Source organism: Urocitellus parryii, unplaced genomic scaffold (genome assembly GCF_045843805.1).
Source record: "Urocitellus parryii isolate mUroPar1 unplaced genomic scaffold, mUroPar1.hap1 Scaffold_160, whole genome shotgun sequence".
In the NCBI taxonomy this organism is placed as follows: Eukaryota; Metazoa; Chordata; class Mammalia; order Rodentia; family Sciuridae; genus Urocitellus; species Urocitellus parryii.
Genome location: NW_027552127.1, coordinates 324794 through 339007, shown reverse-complemented (window position 1 = coordinate 339007; position 14214 = coordinate 324794). Strand labels below are relative to the sequence as shown.

Sequence of the window (14214 nt, the reverse complement as noted above, 5' to 3'; positions counted from 1 at the left end):
TGCTAGGTGAGTGATCTACCACTGAGCCACAACCCTAGCCCCAAGTTTTACTTCCTGAAAGCATTTTTTAATGTGTGTTACACTGCATCATTGGCAAATAAACTGCTCTGATGATATGCTTAGAGTCTTAAACTTTATTTTAGTAACTAAAAAAAATAAAGTTTAGAATGAGAAACAAGAAACTCTCCCTTTAATCCTTTGATGGCTTCAGAATGTAACAATGTCAGAATAAAGATGTAAAATCTTCACACAGATCTGGACACTGACATGTACAGTTTCTGCCTCATCTAAGCAGGATTTAGCCTAGTAGTAAGATCAAGATGAGCTGGATGTTGGGGAGTTAAGAAAGACCTGTAAGCCCAGTTAGCCAGTAAGACTTGGGCGTACTCCTAGTTCTAAACAGGTAAATGGCCACCACCCTGATCAGCAACTAGGGACGTGGAAACACAGTGAAACCTAGCAGAGACATTTTGATGTGGAATATGATAAGCATTCCAGACTCCACGACCAACAAGCTGCTCCTGGATGGAAAGCAACATAGTGTCAACATGAAGTCACCAGAACCTTGACCTGAATCTTGACTCAGGCACATTGCCTATGGCCCTTTGGAATAATTAAATCATTTCTCTGAGCCAGTGTCTCTTCTGTAAAAAAAATATGTCTGATCATAACTTATGATGAGATTACTCTGAGGATTAAAAGAGATATCAAAAACATTTAACATATACTCAGGCTCATGTGTTCAATTAATGATTTCTAGAAAGCAGAGGAGACACTATGTTTAAGAACTAAACTGCATGGGTGCTGATCAAGCATTACAGATGGCTGACTAAAGAGGACAATTAAAAGTGACCCCCCACCCCCCAATGAACAGGAAAGTTGGACCAACCAATAAGAAGAGATGCAGCCCTGAACACCCTATTGGTACATATTGCTTCTTAAAGATGAGAAAGGAGTTTCTCATATTGAATAAAGATCCCAGAGTTGGGAGTTTGGAGCAAATATTCAGCAGAGCTCCATCTAGCAAGCCACATACACTCTGAAATCAGACAGAGGGAAAGAACTCAAAACTGCCTGGCCCTGGTGTAGCCTTCTGGCCCTGGGTGCTCCTAGGCTAGCCGCGGTGGCCACTGTGCTGGCGGGCGCTCTGAAAGAGGCGATTCTCCCATTTCTCTGGGTGCGCCCGGAACCAAGGCAAGCAGAGAAGCAGCGCCGAGCAGTAGCGCGTCAGGCTGCTGGAGGAAGAGGAGAAGGAGGGAAAAGATGAGGAAGAGGCGTGCAAGGGAGGAAGGGCCTGGCCGCCCAGGTGGGAGGAGGAGGAGGGGGATGGGGCCAGCCAGGCCGAGAGGGGTGTGGGGGCAGTCAATTAGGGGAGCGCTGCTGGGGGGGGGGGCGAGGTCTGGGGGATGAGGTAGGATGGGGGATGGCGCAGCCCGAGCAGCGGAGGCTCCAGCCATAAACAAGCACCTGGAGGAGCCCTGCAGGAGTGAGGCGAGCTGAGCGCACAGAGTAGACCCCTGGACCTTCTGCAGCGCCACCGCGTCCACTCCGCGGCTCAGGAGGCGGGACAGGCTCCGAGGCTGCGTAGCCGCTGCTGGCGGGCCAACTAGGAAGAGAAGACCGAGGAGGCGCCGCCAGCCCCGCCTGGAGCTCAGCGCGGCCACCGCAGCCGCCAGAAGTTTGGGTTGAACCAGAGCTGCCGGGAGGACACTTCCCCCCCCCATAAGATAAGAGAGAAATTTCAAGAAAGGCAGATGAGGCCAGGAGTGGTGGCTAATGCCTGTGATCCCAGTGACTCTGAAGGCTGATTTAGGAGGATCACAAGTTCAAAGCCAGCCTCAGAAATTAAGTGAGGCCCTACACATCTTAGTAAGACCCTTTCTCAAAATGAAAACAAAACAAAAAGGAGGATGGGGATGTGGTTCCGTGGTTAAGCACCCCTGAGTTCAATCCCCAGTACCAAAAAAAAAAAAAATGCAGATTATAACATCTAAAGAAACAGTACATAAATGAGGAAAGAAAAGGGTCCGGAAGAGATTATTAGAGACCTTCTTCAGAGGATTTTCTTGGGTTGGTAAAAGCCAGATTGTAGAAGATCAGGGGGGGGTGAATGAGAAAGTAAATGAAGTGGAAACATCTAGGCTGGGAAAGGAAGGAGCAAGACAGAGGAGGCATGTGGGTAGATAAAAGGGTCTAAGAGACTTTGGGAGCTTTAGATAAGAAAGAATTGAACATTTTTCTTATATTGAGGAGAATAGTCTAACTAGACATCCCTGTCTAGTTATATACTAGACTATTCAACCTCCCGGTTGAAGACATATGAGATATGATTGAAATCCTTGAAGAATCCCTGGGAAGTCAACTAGGCTGGGAACGGTGGGATCACATGAAGAAAGATGAATCAACTTGGGAAAGAAGCTGGGCATTAGATAAAGTGGAAACATTAAGGGAAGAGGTAAAGGTACTTTATTTGTGATTGAGCTTTCTCTGACTTTGAAATTTGAGGCAGACTCATTGGGCAGACTACCTGTGAAAGCTGAAAGTTTGTAATCCTTGCTGAGGTGAATAGAGGAGGGACTCCCCAAAAATCCCTGTTGTCTGTGGCACACAACTCTCAGGTACTGAGCTTAGATTTGGTTTAAGGGCACTAAACTCTAACAATATTGTTTAATTCAAGTATTTTTTAACTGTGGGAGAATAATTCAACTTAAATATTTAAGACATCTGTTGCTTAAATACCTGTTGGAATGAAATGTGACCATTTCCCAAGATTGTTAATATTCTTATTTGTTACACAGCCCTCTATGTTAATATTAATTGCAAAATACTTTGTTTTCATATGTATGTTTTCTCAGCTTTTAATAATATACGTTTATCCTTTAAAATTAAAATTAATTCAACTTATTTGATTCAATTTATAATAGCTGATTGGTGTTGAGGTGCTGAGTGTAAGGCCAGGAGGTTTATGATTTAAAAAATGATCATACATTTAGAAAATTTGAAACTGATTTTGTTTTCATTAGGACCAAATGAAATTGCTGATAGCTCATCATTTTTCCCCTCCAAAAATGTTAACTTCACGTAGTTTAACCTAGCATATGTGTTATCTTTATTAGGAAATAAATACCTAATATTTTCCAAGTAAAAAATAACTACCCATCAGTTTAGAGAAGTTAATACACAAAATTCTAGTAAGGCATAGAATTATATACTAAGAAAGACATTTGGCATTATTTAGGCATTTACTTGTAAATCCGTTTGAAGGAATTTCTTAAAGGTATTTATTGTGATATTTTATATGCCATTTTCAATTTTCTGCTGAAAATTTCACCAAAATTATTTTTTATCTAAGATGAAGATCAAATGGAAAAAGAGTCCTGTCCAGTATTAGGAGAAGGACTTTACAGTTGTGGCCTCATTCCTGGAAAATCTCTTATGTTTGCAACTATGGAACTATTGATGTTCATTTTAGTTCAGCATATGCCACATCTGAGTACCAAGATGTCAGACTCTCCAAGTCACATAGCCACTAAAACCCGGCTGTCAGAAGAAAGTGCTCCTCTGGTGTCAGCCACAGTCACCATTCTCTCTGATTTACAGTCCCTTTGTTCACCTGCTGGTACAGTATTGATCAGTATTTCAAAATGCATTATAAGCAGTAATGAAAGTGATCTTGCCTTGAATTTTAAACACTTATAATTTATTTTTCTCTTAAATCTCAAGTGTGAAATGAGAGGTCAGTCTTTTAAAAAGATTTATGTACTTTTAAGATCCTATAATGATTAAAGATTCAAAAAATGAAAGACCTAAGCTGACTTTTCAGATATGTTTCAAACAAGACAGAACTGCAGACTGGGAAGATAGTAAGGTAGAATTACAAAGCTCATTATTTTCTAATCTGGTTGACATTCATGAGCAACATTGAAAAGCTAAAGAATTTCAGAGGAGAGTGACAGCCATCTCTAAGGAGTATCTAAAGAAATCATGACTAGTAAATATAATAGATATTGAAAAACTGTTGTATGGAAGCAAACTTTCCTTGTTTTGCTGGAAAGTAAAAATAATTATTAGTAAACATACTGGTAAATTTCAGTATAACCAAGGGACAATTTTTTGATTCTTACAGTTACCCTACATGTGTAAAAAGAATGACTTTCTCTCCTTGGAGTTTTGTAGGAAGCTACCTATAAGAATAGTGAAGGGATTCTTTTGTTAAATGTGTGGTTGATTTTTTTTTAGTTGTAGTTGGACACAATATCTTTATTTCATTTATTTTTATGTGGCGCTGAGGGTGAAACCCAGCACCTCGAACATGCTCAACCACTGAGCCATAACCCCAGGCCCCCCCACCCCCACCACCATGGTTGAATTTTTATCCACAAATTCTGGGATTCTATAATTTCTTCTTTGCTTACCTCAGTAGTCTTCTCATTTTTCTGGCTTGATTAGGCTGCCTTTAGTACACTGAAGTTTAATTATATATTTTAGAATTACTAATAAGATTCACCAGGTAACTTAGATGCTTCTCAATGTATATGGTAGTTTTCTCTTTCTGTTTTTCTATCTTCTTTCTCATTTTAATTATGAAGGGCATGGACTACTAAATAGGTGAAATATTAGCAGTAACAAAATGGCTGGGTTGGAAAAAGAAAATATCAGTTCTCTCTTCTCTAAAATAAATGGCAATTTCTTATGTTCTTTTTCAAACATTGAATTATAGTAAAAGTAATGTAGCAAATTTTATATAAAAACAAAGAAAATAAATAATATGAAACCATAGTCAGCCAGGCATGGTGGCATGCACTCTAGTCCCAGCTATTCCAAAGGCTGAGGCAGAAGGATCACTTTAGCCTAGGAATGTGGGGCCAGCCAGAGAAACAAAGTGAGACCCTGTCTAAAGGAAGAGGGGAAAAAAAGACAAACATAATTAATTGTAAAAAAAAATAAGGAATGGAAACTTCTACAGTGGCATTGAGTAGTTATGAGGTAATCTGATTTGTTTTTATATTAGGATGTATGCCAATCCTGCCTACAATTCTGTTCTTAATTGCAAGAATATTAAAAGACACAGCAATAAAGTCTGCAGACAATCAGGTTCCTCTACCAGTCAGTGCAGCTCTTCAAGGGATTAAAAGTATCGTGACACTTTCAATGGCCAAAACTGACAGCTCTAATTCATAGCACTCTTGCATGTATCCTGGAATATTCAAGACCAGGTAACCTGTCAGAGTTTTTTAAAACTTTTGATCTGTTCAGATATCTATCTGTTCCCTAATTAATTAATTATTTAAGTATTCTAATCAGAAAATTGCTGTATAACATTGAATTAACTCAGAGAGGTGCATTAGTCACATTTTTTGGATTTGAAGTTTCAATAACTCTGTCTGAATTATTGACTTTAAATATCTTTGTCTTAGAACTTTCATATATACTGGAAAGTTTAAAAAAAAGATATGATATATACCCAGAATTGACATGTGTTAGTATAATTGATATAAAATTGGAAAGAAGTTCAAGTATCTGTCACCTAAATGGAACCATAAACTTGGTATTGATATATTTTATTCCAGAAATTTCCCTATTATAAATTATATTTTCTATGTTAATATGTATCAATTATTTTAACAAATATACTTAGTTTATATATATGTATATATGCATTATATAGAAAGTGAGATAAGTAACCATGAATGATATATATTTTTGTACTATTTAATTTACATAAGTAATGTTATAATATCCCATTCTACTTTTTTTCCCTCTGTAATTAATTTTTGGTTCTATTAATGTAGATAAATAAAACCTTCATTCATTCTTAACTCCTATGTAGCTTTACATCACATTTATTTGTTCAATTATTCATTCCTGTCAATGGGTATTTTTGCTGTTTTTAGTTTCTCCCAATTAAAAACGTTGGATTGATTTTGCATGTGTGCCGTGAGAAATTTTCTAGGGTATATATCTATAAGTGGAATTGATGGCATATATTAACTTCCATTTTATCAGACATCGCCAAATTGTTCTCCAAAGTAGCCAAGTGAATTATCACTCACATCAGCAGCATAAGATGATCTTTGTTTCCCCATATCCTGACCAATACTTGGTATTATTTGGTTTCCAAATTTTGTTATATGATGGTTAATATGTCCTATCATGTTGCTTTAATTGTTACTTCTCATTTTCCTAATGAATATAAGTATTTTTCATGTTTGTGTTTCATTTGGAGGGAAATCCTTAGTCATGTTTTTGTCCATTTTCTTCTGTGTTTGGCTTTTTCTCTCAAGTTTTTTCTTTTTTGGCTATAAAGAAAATGTAGAAGAACTAAAAAAAAAAGAATAATAAGGAAATATTTGTCCTGTTGCCTAATACAAAAATTCCACATAATTTAAAAATGTTTAGTAGCCCAGGAATCAGTGGATGGGACAGTAGAACAGAAGAGATTTGTATAGAAGACACATGTATTTTAAGCAAATAAACAATAAATATCATTTATTCATGATTCTTCAAATGGGTGTACCAATTAACTGTTTGAGAAATAAATTCTCATTATCCCTTCATCTTATATCATGATTTAAAATAAAAATGAGATAAATTTAAATGGTAATATAAAATGTTTAAAATAAGAAAACAAAGAAAATACAGATGAGCTTTATTTGGCAGAATGGCAAAAGACTAACTATAAGTCAGTGAGAGATACTGCAGAGGAAATATACATATACATAGACTGATATATTGGCCTATGTAGACATCAAAGCATCTTACATTGAAAAGTATCTGAAAAACTAATAATAATATCTATGTCACTGTTTATTCTATTAACAAATAAAGAGGTCTTATAAGAGAATTAATAACCAATAGAAGAAAGAACAAAGGAAAGAAGGCACATTAGGTAAAAGTGGTGGTGCACGCCTGTAATCCCAATGACTAGAGAGGCTAACACAGGATTGCCAGTTTGAGACCAGCTTCAGTGACTTAGTGAGGCCCCGAGCAGCTTAGTGAGACCCTGTCTCAGATTTTAAAATAAAAAGGACTGGGGATGTGGCTCAGTGATAAAGTAGGTTAAATTCCCAATACCAATTAAAAAAAGAAAAAAGAAAGAAAATGCATACTTGGGCTATATGTAGCTCAGTGGTAGAACAATTGATTAGCATGCATGAGGCACTAAATTTAATCCATAGTACCACACACACAGAATGCATACTCTTTGGCCTTGTTAATTAAAAAATTAAATTCAAAATTATTTATCATCAATACATTTATTTTACAATAATAAAATGTGTTATAAATATATTTGTCAGTGGGAAAAATTATTCATGATGATATATTAGTTTGAATTATATGTCCATTTTATCTGTTATATATCATATTTTTAAGCAAACATATATATAATTAACTTAGACCAGAAGAAATTAAGTCAAAACCTAGAAATTAAATCTAAACTGTCACTGGATGGTAGAATTACAAGTTTTATTTTCTTATTTTCTTTTCCATATGCTTTTTATATTTTGAATAATGTACAGATATTTAGAATGTGATTTTTTTAAAAAAATCATGTATAAGGGAAAAACTTTAGTTATATTAATGTAACTGAAATTATTTTAGCTTTATAAAGTGTTAATATTTTGCATCTTAACATAGATTTTAACAAACTTAAAAAGATTAAATGCCTCATATATGAATGTATGTGCAGATTGATAGATAAATAGAAATATCAGGAAGAAGAAATGCTTAAGAATTTGCTATAAGTAGTTTAGTTTTAATTTTGTTGAGCATATCTAGAATACACACACACACACACACATATATAAATATATATATATATATATATATATATATATATATATATATATATATATATAAAATGTAGTTGGACACAATACCCTTATTTTATTTTATTTTTAAGTGGTGCTGAGGATCAAATCCAGTGCCTCGCATGTGCTAGACACTCTATCACTAAGCCCCAGCCCTAGCCCTACAATATCTTTATTTTTTATTTTATTTTTTCTATGTTGTGCTGAAGATTGAACCCAGTGCCTCACACATGTGAGGCAGGCACTCTACCACTGTGCTTCAGCCCGAACCCTAAATTGTCAATTAAAAAAAATTTTTTTTAGTTGTAGAGGGATACAATGCCTTTATTTATTTATTTTTTTAAGTTTAATTTTATACAGTGCTGAGGGTCAAACCCAGTGCCTCACATGTGCTAGGCAAACACTGTACCACTGAACCACAACCCCAGACCTAAATTGTCAACATTAACAGAAAGTGTTTGCTATTTTATCAAGCTGGTTCATTATATGAAGTGAATTTGAAGGTCTGATAATACAATTAACTTGCCTAAGATATTCTGTCCAGAGCTGAACTCACAGGAGGTATACTTATGAATGAAGGATCAAAGCCATGGGAATATTTATATAGTATAAGGCTAGCAATTCCCTTAATTCTTTTTTTAAAGATAGAGAGAGAAAGGAGAGAGAGAGAGAGAGAGAGAGAGAGAGAATTTTTTAATATTTATTTTTGGTTTTCGGCAGACACAGCACCTTGGTTTTTATGTGGTGCTGAGGATGGAACCCGGGCTGTAAGCCTGCCAGGCGAGCGCGCTACCGCTTGAGGCATATCCCCAGCCCCCCTTATTTCTTGCTTAAGAAAAAAAAATTATAATGAAGAATTTCCATTTGGAAACCCTACTTCTTTACTCTAAGAGCTGAGATATTTTATTTTAAAATATGTGTATGTGTATTTATGTGGACATACATACACATGTACATAAATCCCATCAAGAATGCTGCAAAACTTTTTTTTCACTTTTAATCCTTTGATTTTTGAAATAAATTTCAAACTGAATTTTTTTTTAGAGAGAGAGAGAGAGAATTTTAATATATATTTTTTAAATTTTAGGTGGACCCAACATCTTTGTTTGTATGTGGTGCTGAGGATCGAACCCCGGGCTGCACACATGCCAGGCGAGTGGGCTACCGCTTGGGCCACATCCCCAGCCCGTCAAACTTAATTTCAAGTGTAGAAAACACCAATATACCCTCCTCCTAGATTCACCAGTTAACATTTTGCCTCAAGGATTTATTATTATCCACATAACCCTTATACCTTTATTTTTTTAAAAAAAATTTAGTTATACACGGATACAATATCTTTATTTTGTTTATTTATTTTTATGCAGTGCTAAGGATAAAACTCAGTGACTTACATGTGGGAGGCCAGTATTCTGCCACTAAGCAACAACTTCAGCTTCTGTACCTTTATTATTAATTTTGCTGAACCATTTGAAAATATGTTGAAGTCATCATAACTCTTTAAATACTTCACAGATTTCCTAAGAACAAGAACATTCCTTACATGATAATAGAAGAATTATAAAATTTAGGCAATTTCACATTGATAAAATGCTGTTATTATTCATATGCATATTTTAAATGTCCTAATCATGACTTTTATAAAACTTTTTCTTTTCCTTAGTTGTCATATTTCTTTAGTTTTCTTTAATCTGGGATAGTTCCTCAGGCTTAATCTTTTGTGATATTAATGTTTTTTTGTTTGTTTGTTTTTAAGTTGTAGTTGGACACAATACCTTCGTTTTTATTTATTTATCCACTAGTTTTTTATGTGGTGCTGAGGATCCACGTGGTAGGCGGGCACTCTACTGCTGAGCCACAATCCCAGCCCCATGACATTAATATTTTTGAAGAGTGCAGGCCATCTACTTTTGTAGAATGTTTCAGAATTTTGAGTTATATATTTTTTTCTTTACTTTTATGCATTTTTGGAAAAATACTATATAAATATTGTTATGTCTTCTCAGAGCCTTATATAAGAAAGCATATAATGTTGCTTTGTCTCATTATTGGGAATCTTAACTTTAATGACTTCGTTAAGATCGTATCTGCCTTGTTTCTCCACTATACAGTTGTCATTTCTCCCTTTTTTAACTAACAAGGAATCAATGGGGAGATATTTTGAAACTACCTTAATTGTTTGCTGTCTATCTAACTTGCACACAGTGGTTTTAGTATCCAGTTTGCCTGAATTATTTATAATTACATGTTTCAAAATGGTAACATTTTAATTTATTTTCTTGATAAACTTTGATTAATGTTAGGAGCAGGAGAGAGTTGTTGAAGATTAAATTTCCAAAAGTTTTGGAAATGGCACTTTTTTTCCATTTTTCATTTTCAGAAGATTCTGTGTCCACACCTGATGAAGTTAGCATGCTGACAGCAATTGCACCCTTCCTGTGGTCTGCTGTAGTGAAATAATAGGAGTTCAGTCATTACAGAATGGCTGCATGAACACATTTAAAAATGCATTAAATTCATGTGACCCATGGGTAAGTTACACCTAAGCAAACATTCCACTTTATCAGGAGAATATCTGGTTGATTCACTAAAATGTGTTATATATAAGGAAAACCTAAATATTTACAGTAAGAGTTTTAAATGGAAAAACTAGAAAATATCACTGGGTTTAACTATAAAAGAAACACATTTGTATGTTTACTTAAATATGCAGAAATTCTCTAATATCTTTGATTAGTTCTCAGCCATATTAGGAGAGATTTTCAGGGTTTCCAATATTTATTTAAATGATACTCACTACATTAATGTATAAATTTATTATTACATGTTTTAATAAGCCTATTCAAAACTTGTTTGTTTAGAAAACATGTTTTATTATTTTACAGTGGTGAAGTCTTAAGTTATGATTATCAAATCTTCTGCGTATCAGGAAAAATAAAACAACTTAGGAACATTCCTAGCCCCCTAGCTCCCTGAATCAGGGTCTTCAGAGTTGTGACTCAGGAATCTGTATTTTTAAAATGCTCCCCAGGTATTTCTGATGTCAGTGAAGTTTGGCAATTTGTATTCTACAAATTGCTGAAACAATTTTATTCCACTATTTTCCCCCAATACTTATAACTTTTCTTCCTATCCTTCTTCCTTTTTAAAAAAATAATTATTCATATGAAGTTTTTCTAATCTAAAAGCCAGTGAGACTTTATTTTCTATGGCTACAAAACTTAAATTGGTATAAAGAATTATTTTGAGAGATTCCGATTTTTTTGAGAGGTTTATTCAGTTAGCTTATTGAAAGAAAGTTCCATTACTCTCTTTCATTTCTCTTATACGGAAAATAACATTTATATTTTCATTGTGCTGTATTACATACATATTAAGATGTAATGTGATTGTAGAGCAGATAAGAACTATCATGTGTTAATTGATCGAATGATCACCTTACATAGGTTCAAGCCAAATGTTACTAGCTTCTCCTCTCAGTCTTCCAGCATTCCAACCATGCCCTTTCAACTCCCTACATCCATTCATTAGCCCCCATAGTGGTTGAAAAGCTTAAAGCTGTTGAAAGAAACAGACCAGCCAGTAACAATGAACTTTTGGCTGTTCAAGAGGGAATTAAAGTTCTTGAAACATTGGTTGCTCTTGGTGAAAAACAGAACAGTAAGTATTTTTAATAAAAAGCCATTACTCCAAAATGAAGACCTGTATTAGACATAAATCTTATTTGATATTGGACATAGGCATTTTCAACAGTAAGTTTACTAAGGAGCAATTACTGTCTGAAAGCATAATATATTTGCTTATGTTAGTAACATAATGCATTGAATTGATTATTTTTATGAGCAGAAATTCTTTTTTTTTTCTTTTTTAAATTTTTATTGGTTGTTCACAACATTACAAAGCTCTTGACATATCATATTTCATACATTAGATTGAAGTGGGTTATGAACTCCCAATTTTACCCCAAATGCAGATTGCAGAATCACATCGGTTACACATCCACAATTTTACATAATGCCCAATTAGTAACTGTTGTATTCTGCTGCCTTTCCTATCCCCTACTATCCCCCCTCCCCTCCCATCTTCTCTCTCTACCCCATCTACTGTAATTCATTTCTCTCCTTGTTTATTTTCCCATTCCCCTCTCAACCTCTTATATGTAATTTTGTATAGCAATGAGGGTCTCCCTTCATTTCCATGCAATTTCCCTTTTCTCTCCCTTTCCCTCCCATCTCATGTCTCTGTTTAATGTTAATCTTTTCTTCCTGCTCTTCCTCCCTCTCTGTTCATAGTTGCTCTCATTATATCAAAGAAGACATTTGGTATTTGTTTTTTAGGGATTGACTAGCTTCACTAAGCATAGTCTACTCTAGTGCCATCCATTTCCCTGCAAATTCTATGATTTTGTCATTTTTTATTGCTGCATAGTACTCCATTGTGTATAGATGCCACATTTTTTTATCCATTCATCTATTGAAGGGCATCTGGGTTGGTTCCACAGTCTAGCTATTGTGAATTGTGCTGCTATGAACATCGATGTGGCAGCATCCCTGTAGCATGCTCTTTTAAGGTCTTCAGGGAATAGTCCGAGAAGGTCAATAGCAGGGTCAAATGGTGGTTCCATTCCCAGCTTTCCCAGGAATCTCCAAACTGCTTTCCAAATTGGCCGCACCAATTTGCAGTCCCACCAGCAATGTACAAGAGTACCCTTTTCTCCACATCCTCGCCAGCACTTGTTGTTGTTTGACTTCATAGTGGCTGCCAATCTTACTGGAGTGAGATGGTATCTTAGGGTGGTTTTGATTTGCATTTCTCTGACTGCTAGAGATGGTGAGCATTTTTTCATGTACTTGTTGATTGATTGTATATCCTCCTCTGAGAAGTGTCTGTTCAGGTCCTTGGCCCATTTGTTGATTGGGTTATTTGTTATCTTATTGTCTAATTTTTTGAGTTCTTTGTATACTCTGGATATTAGGGCTCTATCTGAAGTGTGAGGAGTAAAAATTTGTTCCCAGGATGTAGGTATGAGCAGAAATTCTAAATGAATTACTGATGACATTTCAACATACTGAGTTTTAAATTTTTTGGGAATATATCCTTTAAGACTGAGGAAAAATACATATGTCCTTTAGATTTTTAAAAATATTTTTTTAGATGTAGTTGGACACAATATCTTTGTTTTATTTGTTTATTTTTATGTGGTGCTGAGGATCGAACCTAGTGCCTCGTACTTGCTAGGCAAGCGCTCTACCAGTTTCAGTTGAGTTGACTCAACTGAAAATTATTTTAACTATTAAAGGCAGTAAGATCAGTGCTGGGATTACACAATGAATTAGATTTAGAACTCATCTTTATGAAGTTCACAGTAGTAAAATAAAAATACACATAAAATTATATTGATTTTTCTAACATGCCATACTGTCAGTGATAAATTTTCTACCAAAATAACCTATGTATTAATTTATTACTAATTTCAACTAAATTTATCAATTTCTCTAAAACAGTTGTCTCTAACTTTCTCAATTTTGACACTCCTTCCATGCATATATTAGTAATTGCCTCTTTTTCTTTCTCCCCATAATCTGCGAATCATTAATCATCAGATCAAATGAATTTGTCTTTTACATTCATCTGTTCATTTTTCTCTTCTGCTATCATAGTTCTAGACTATAGATTTTTAGAAGGGAGTTATTGCAATGGACTTCCTTTCTTTTCATTTTTTCTTTCTTCTCCTTTTCTTTCCCTCTTTTCCTCTGTTCAGGGCTTTGTGGACCTTGTACATGCTAAAGCTTATGCTTTATCACTGAGTATCAACTCCAGTCCTGCAATAGATTTTCAAAAACCTCTACTACCTTTCCAGTTTCCTGTGAAAAATTTTTAAGAGAAAGAGTATTTGCAAATGAGATAATTAAGAAAAAGTTGAGGGCTGGGGTTGCGGCTCAGTGATAGAGCACTTGCCTAGTGCATGTGACGCTTCAATTCTCAGCACCACATAAAAATAAACAAATACATAAATAAAGATATTGTGTCCATCTACAACCAAAAATTTTTAAAAAAGCAATTGAGTGATAGTGTTGAATGACAGGATAAAAGGTTATAACTCTCTTGACAAGGATGGAAGAGCCATTGGGCCAGACAGTAGGCATTAGATTAAGACATTGCCACTTTCTTCTATGACATCTAACCATCATTTTTTCAGAAAAATAGAAGGGACATTGGAAGAGTAGAAGTGTGCTTTGCAGGTAGGGGGACACATTGGGGAGGAAGGAGTCAAGGGGAAGGGGAAGAACTGGGGAATGTAGTTAACCAAATTATTCTAAGGACATTTATGAATATATCACAGTGCATTCCAATTTATATGTAACTATAATGCATCAAGTGAAAAATAAGTCCATAGAAGGAA

At 35.1% G+C, this 14214-nt stretch overlaps 1 non-coding gene across 1 annotated transcript; it reads left to right on the top strand.

Moving 5' to 3' along the window:
- Nucleotides 1–13882: 13882 nt before the first annotated feature.
- Nucleotides 13883–14007, top strand: LOC144251708 (U6atac minor spliceosomal RNA). The gene has a single exon (XR_013342734.1). It is a non-coding gene; the product is annotated as a U6atac minor spliceosomal RNA (small nuclear RNA).
- The last annotated feature ends 207 nt before the right edge of the window (nucleotides 14008–14214 follow it).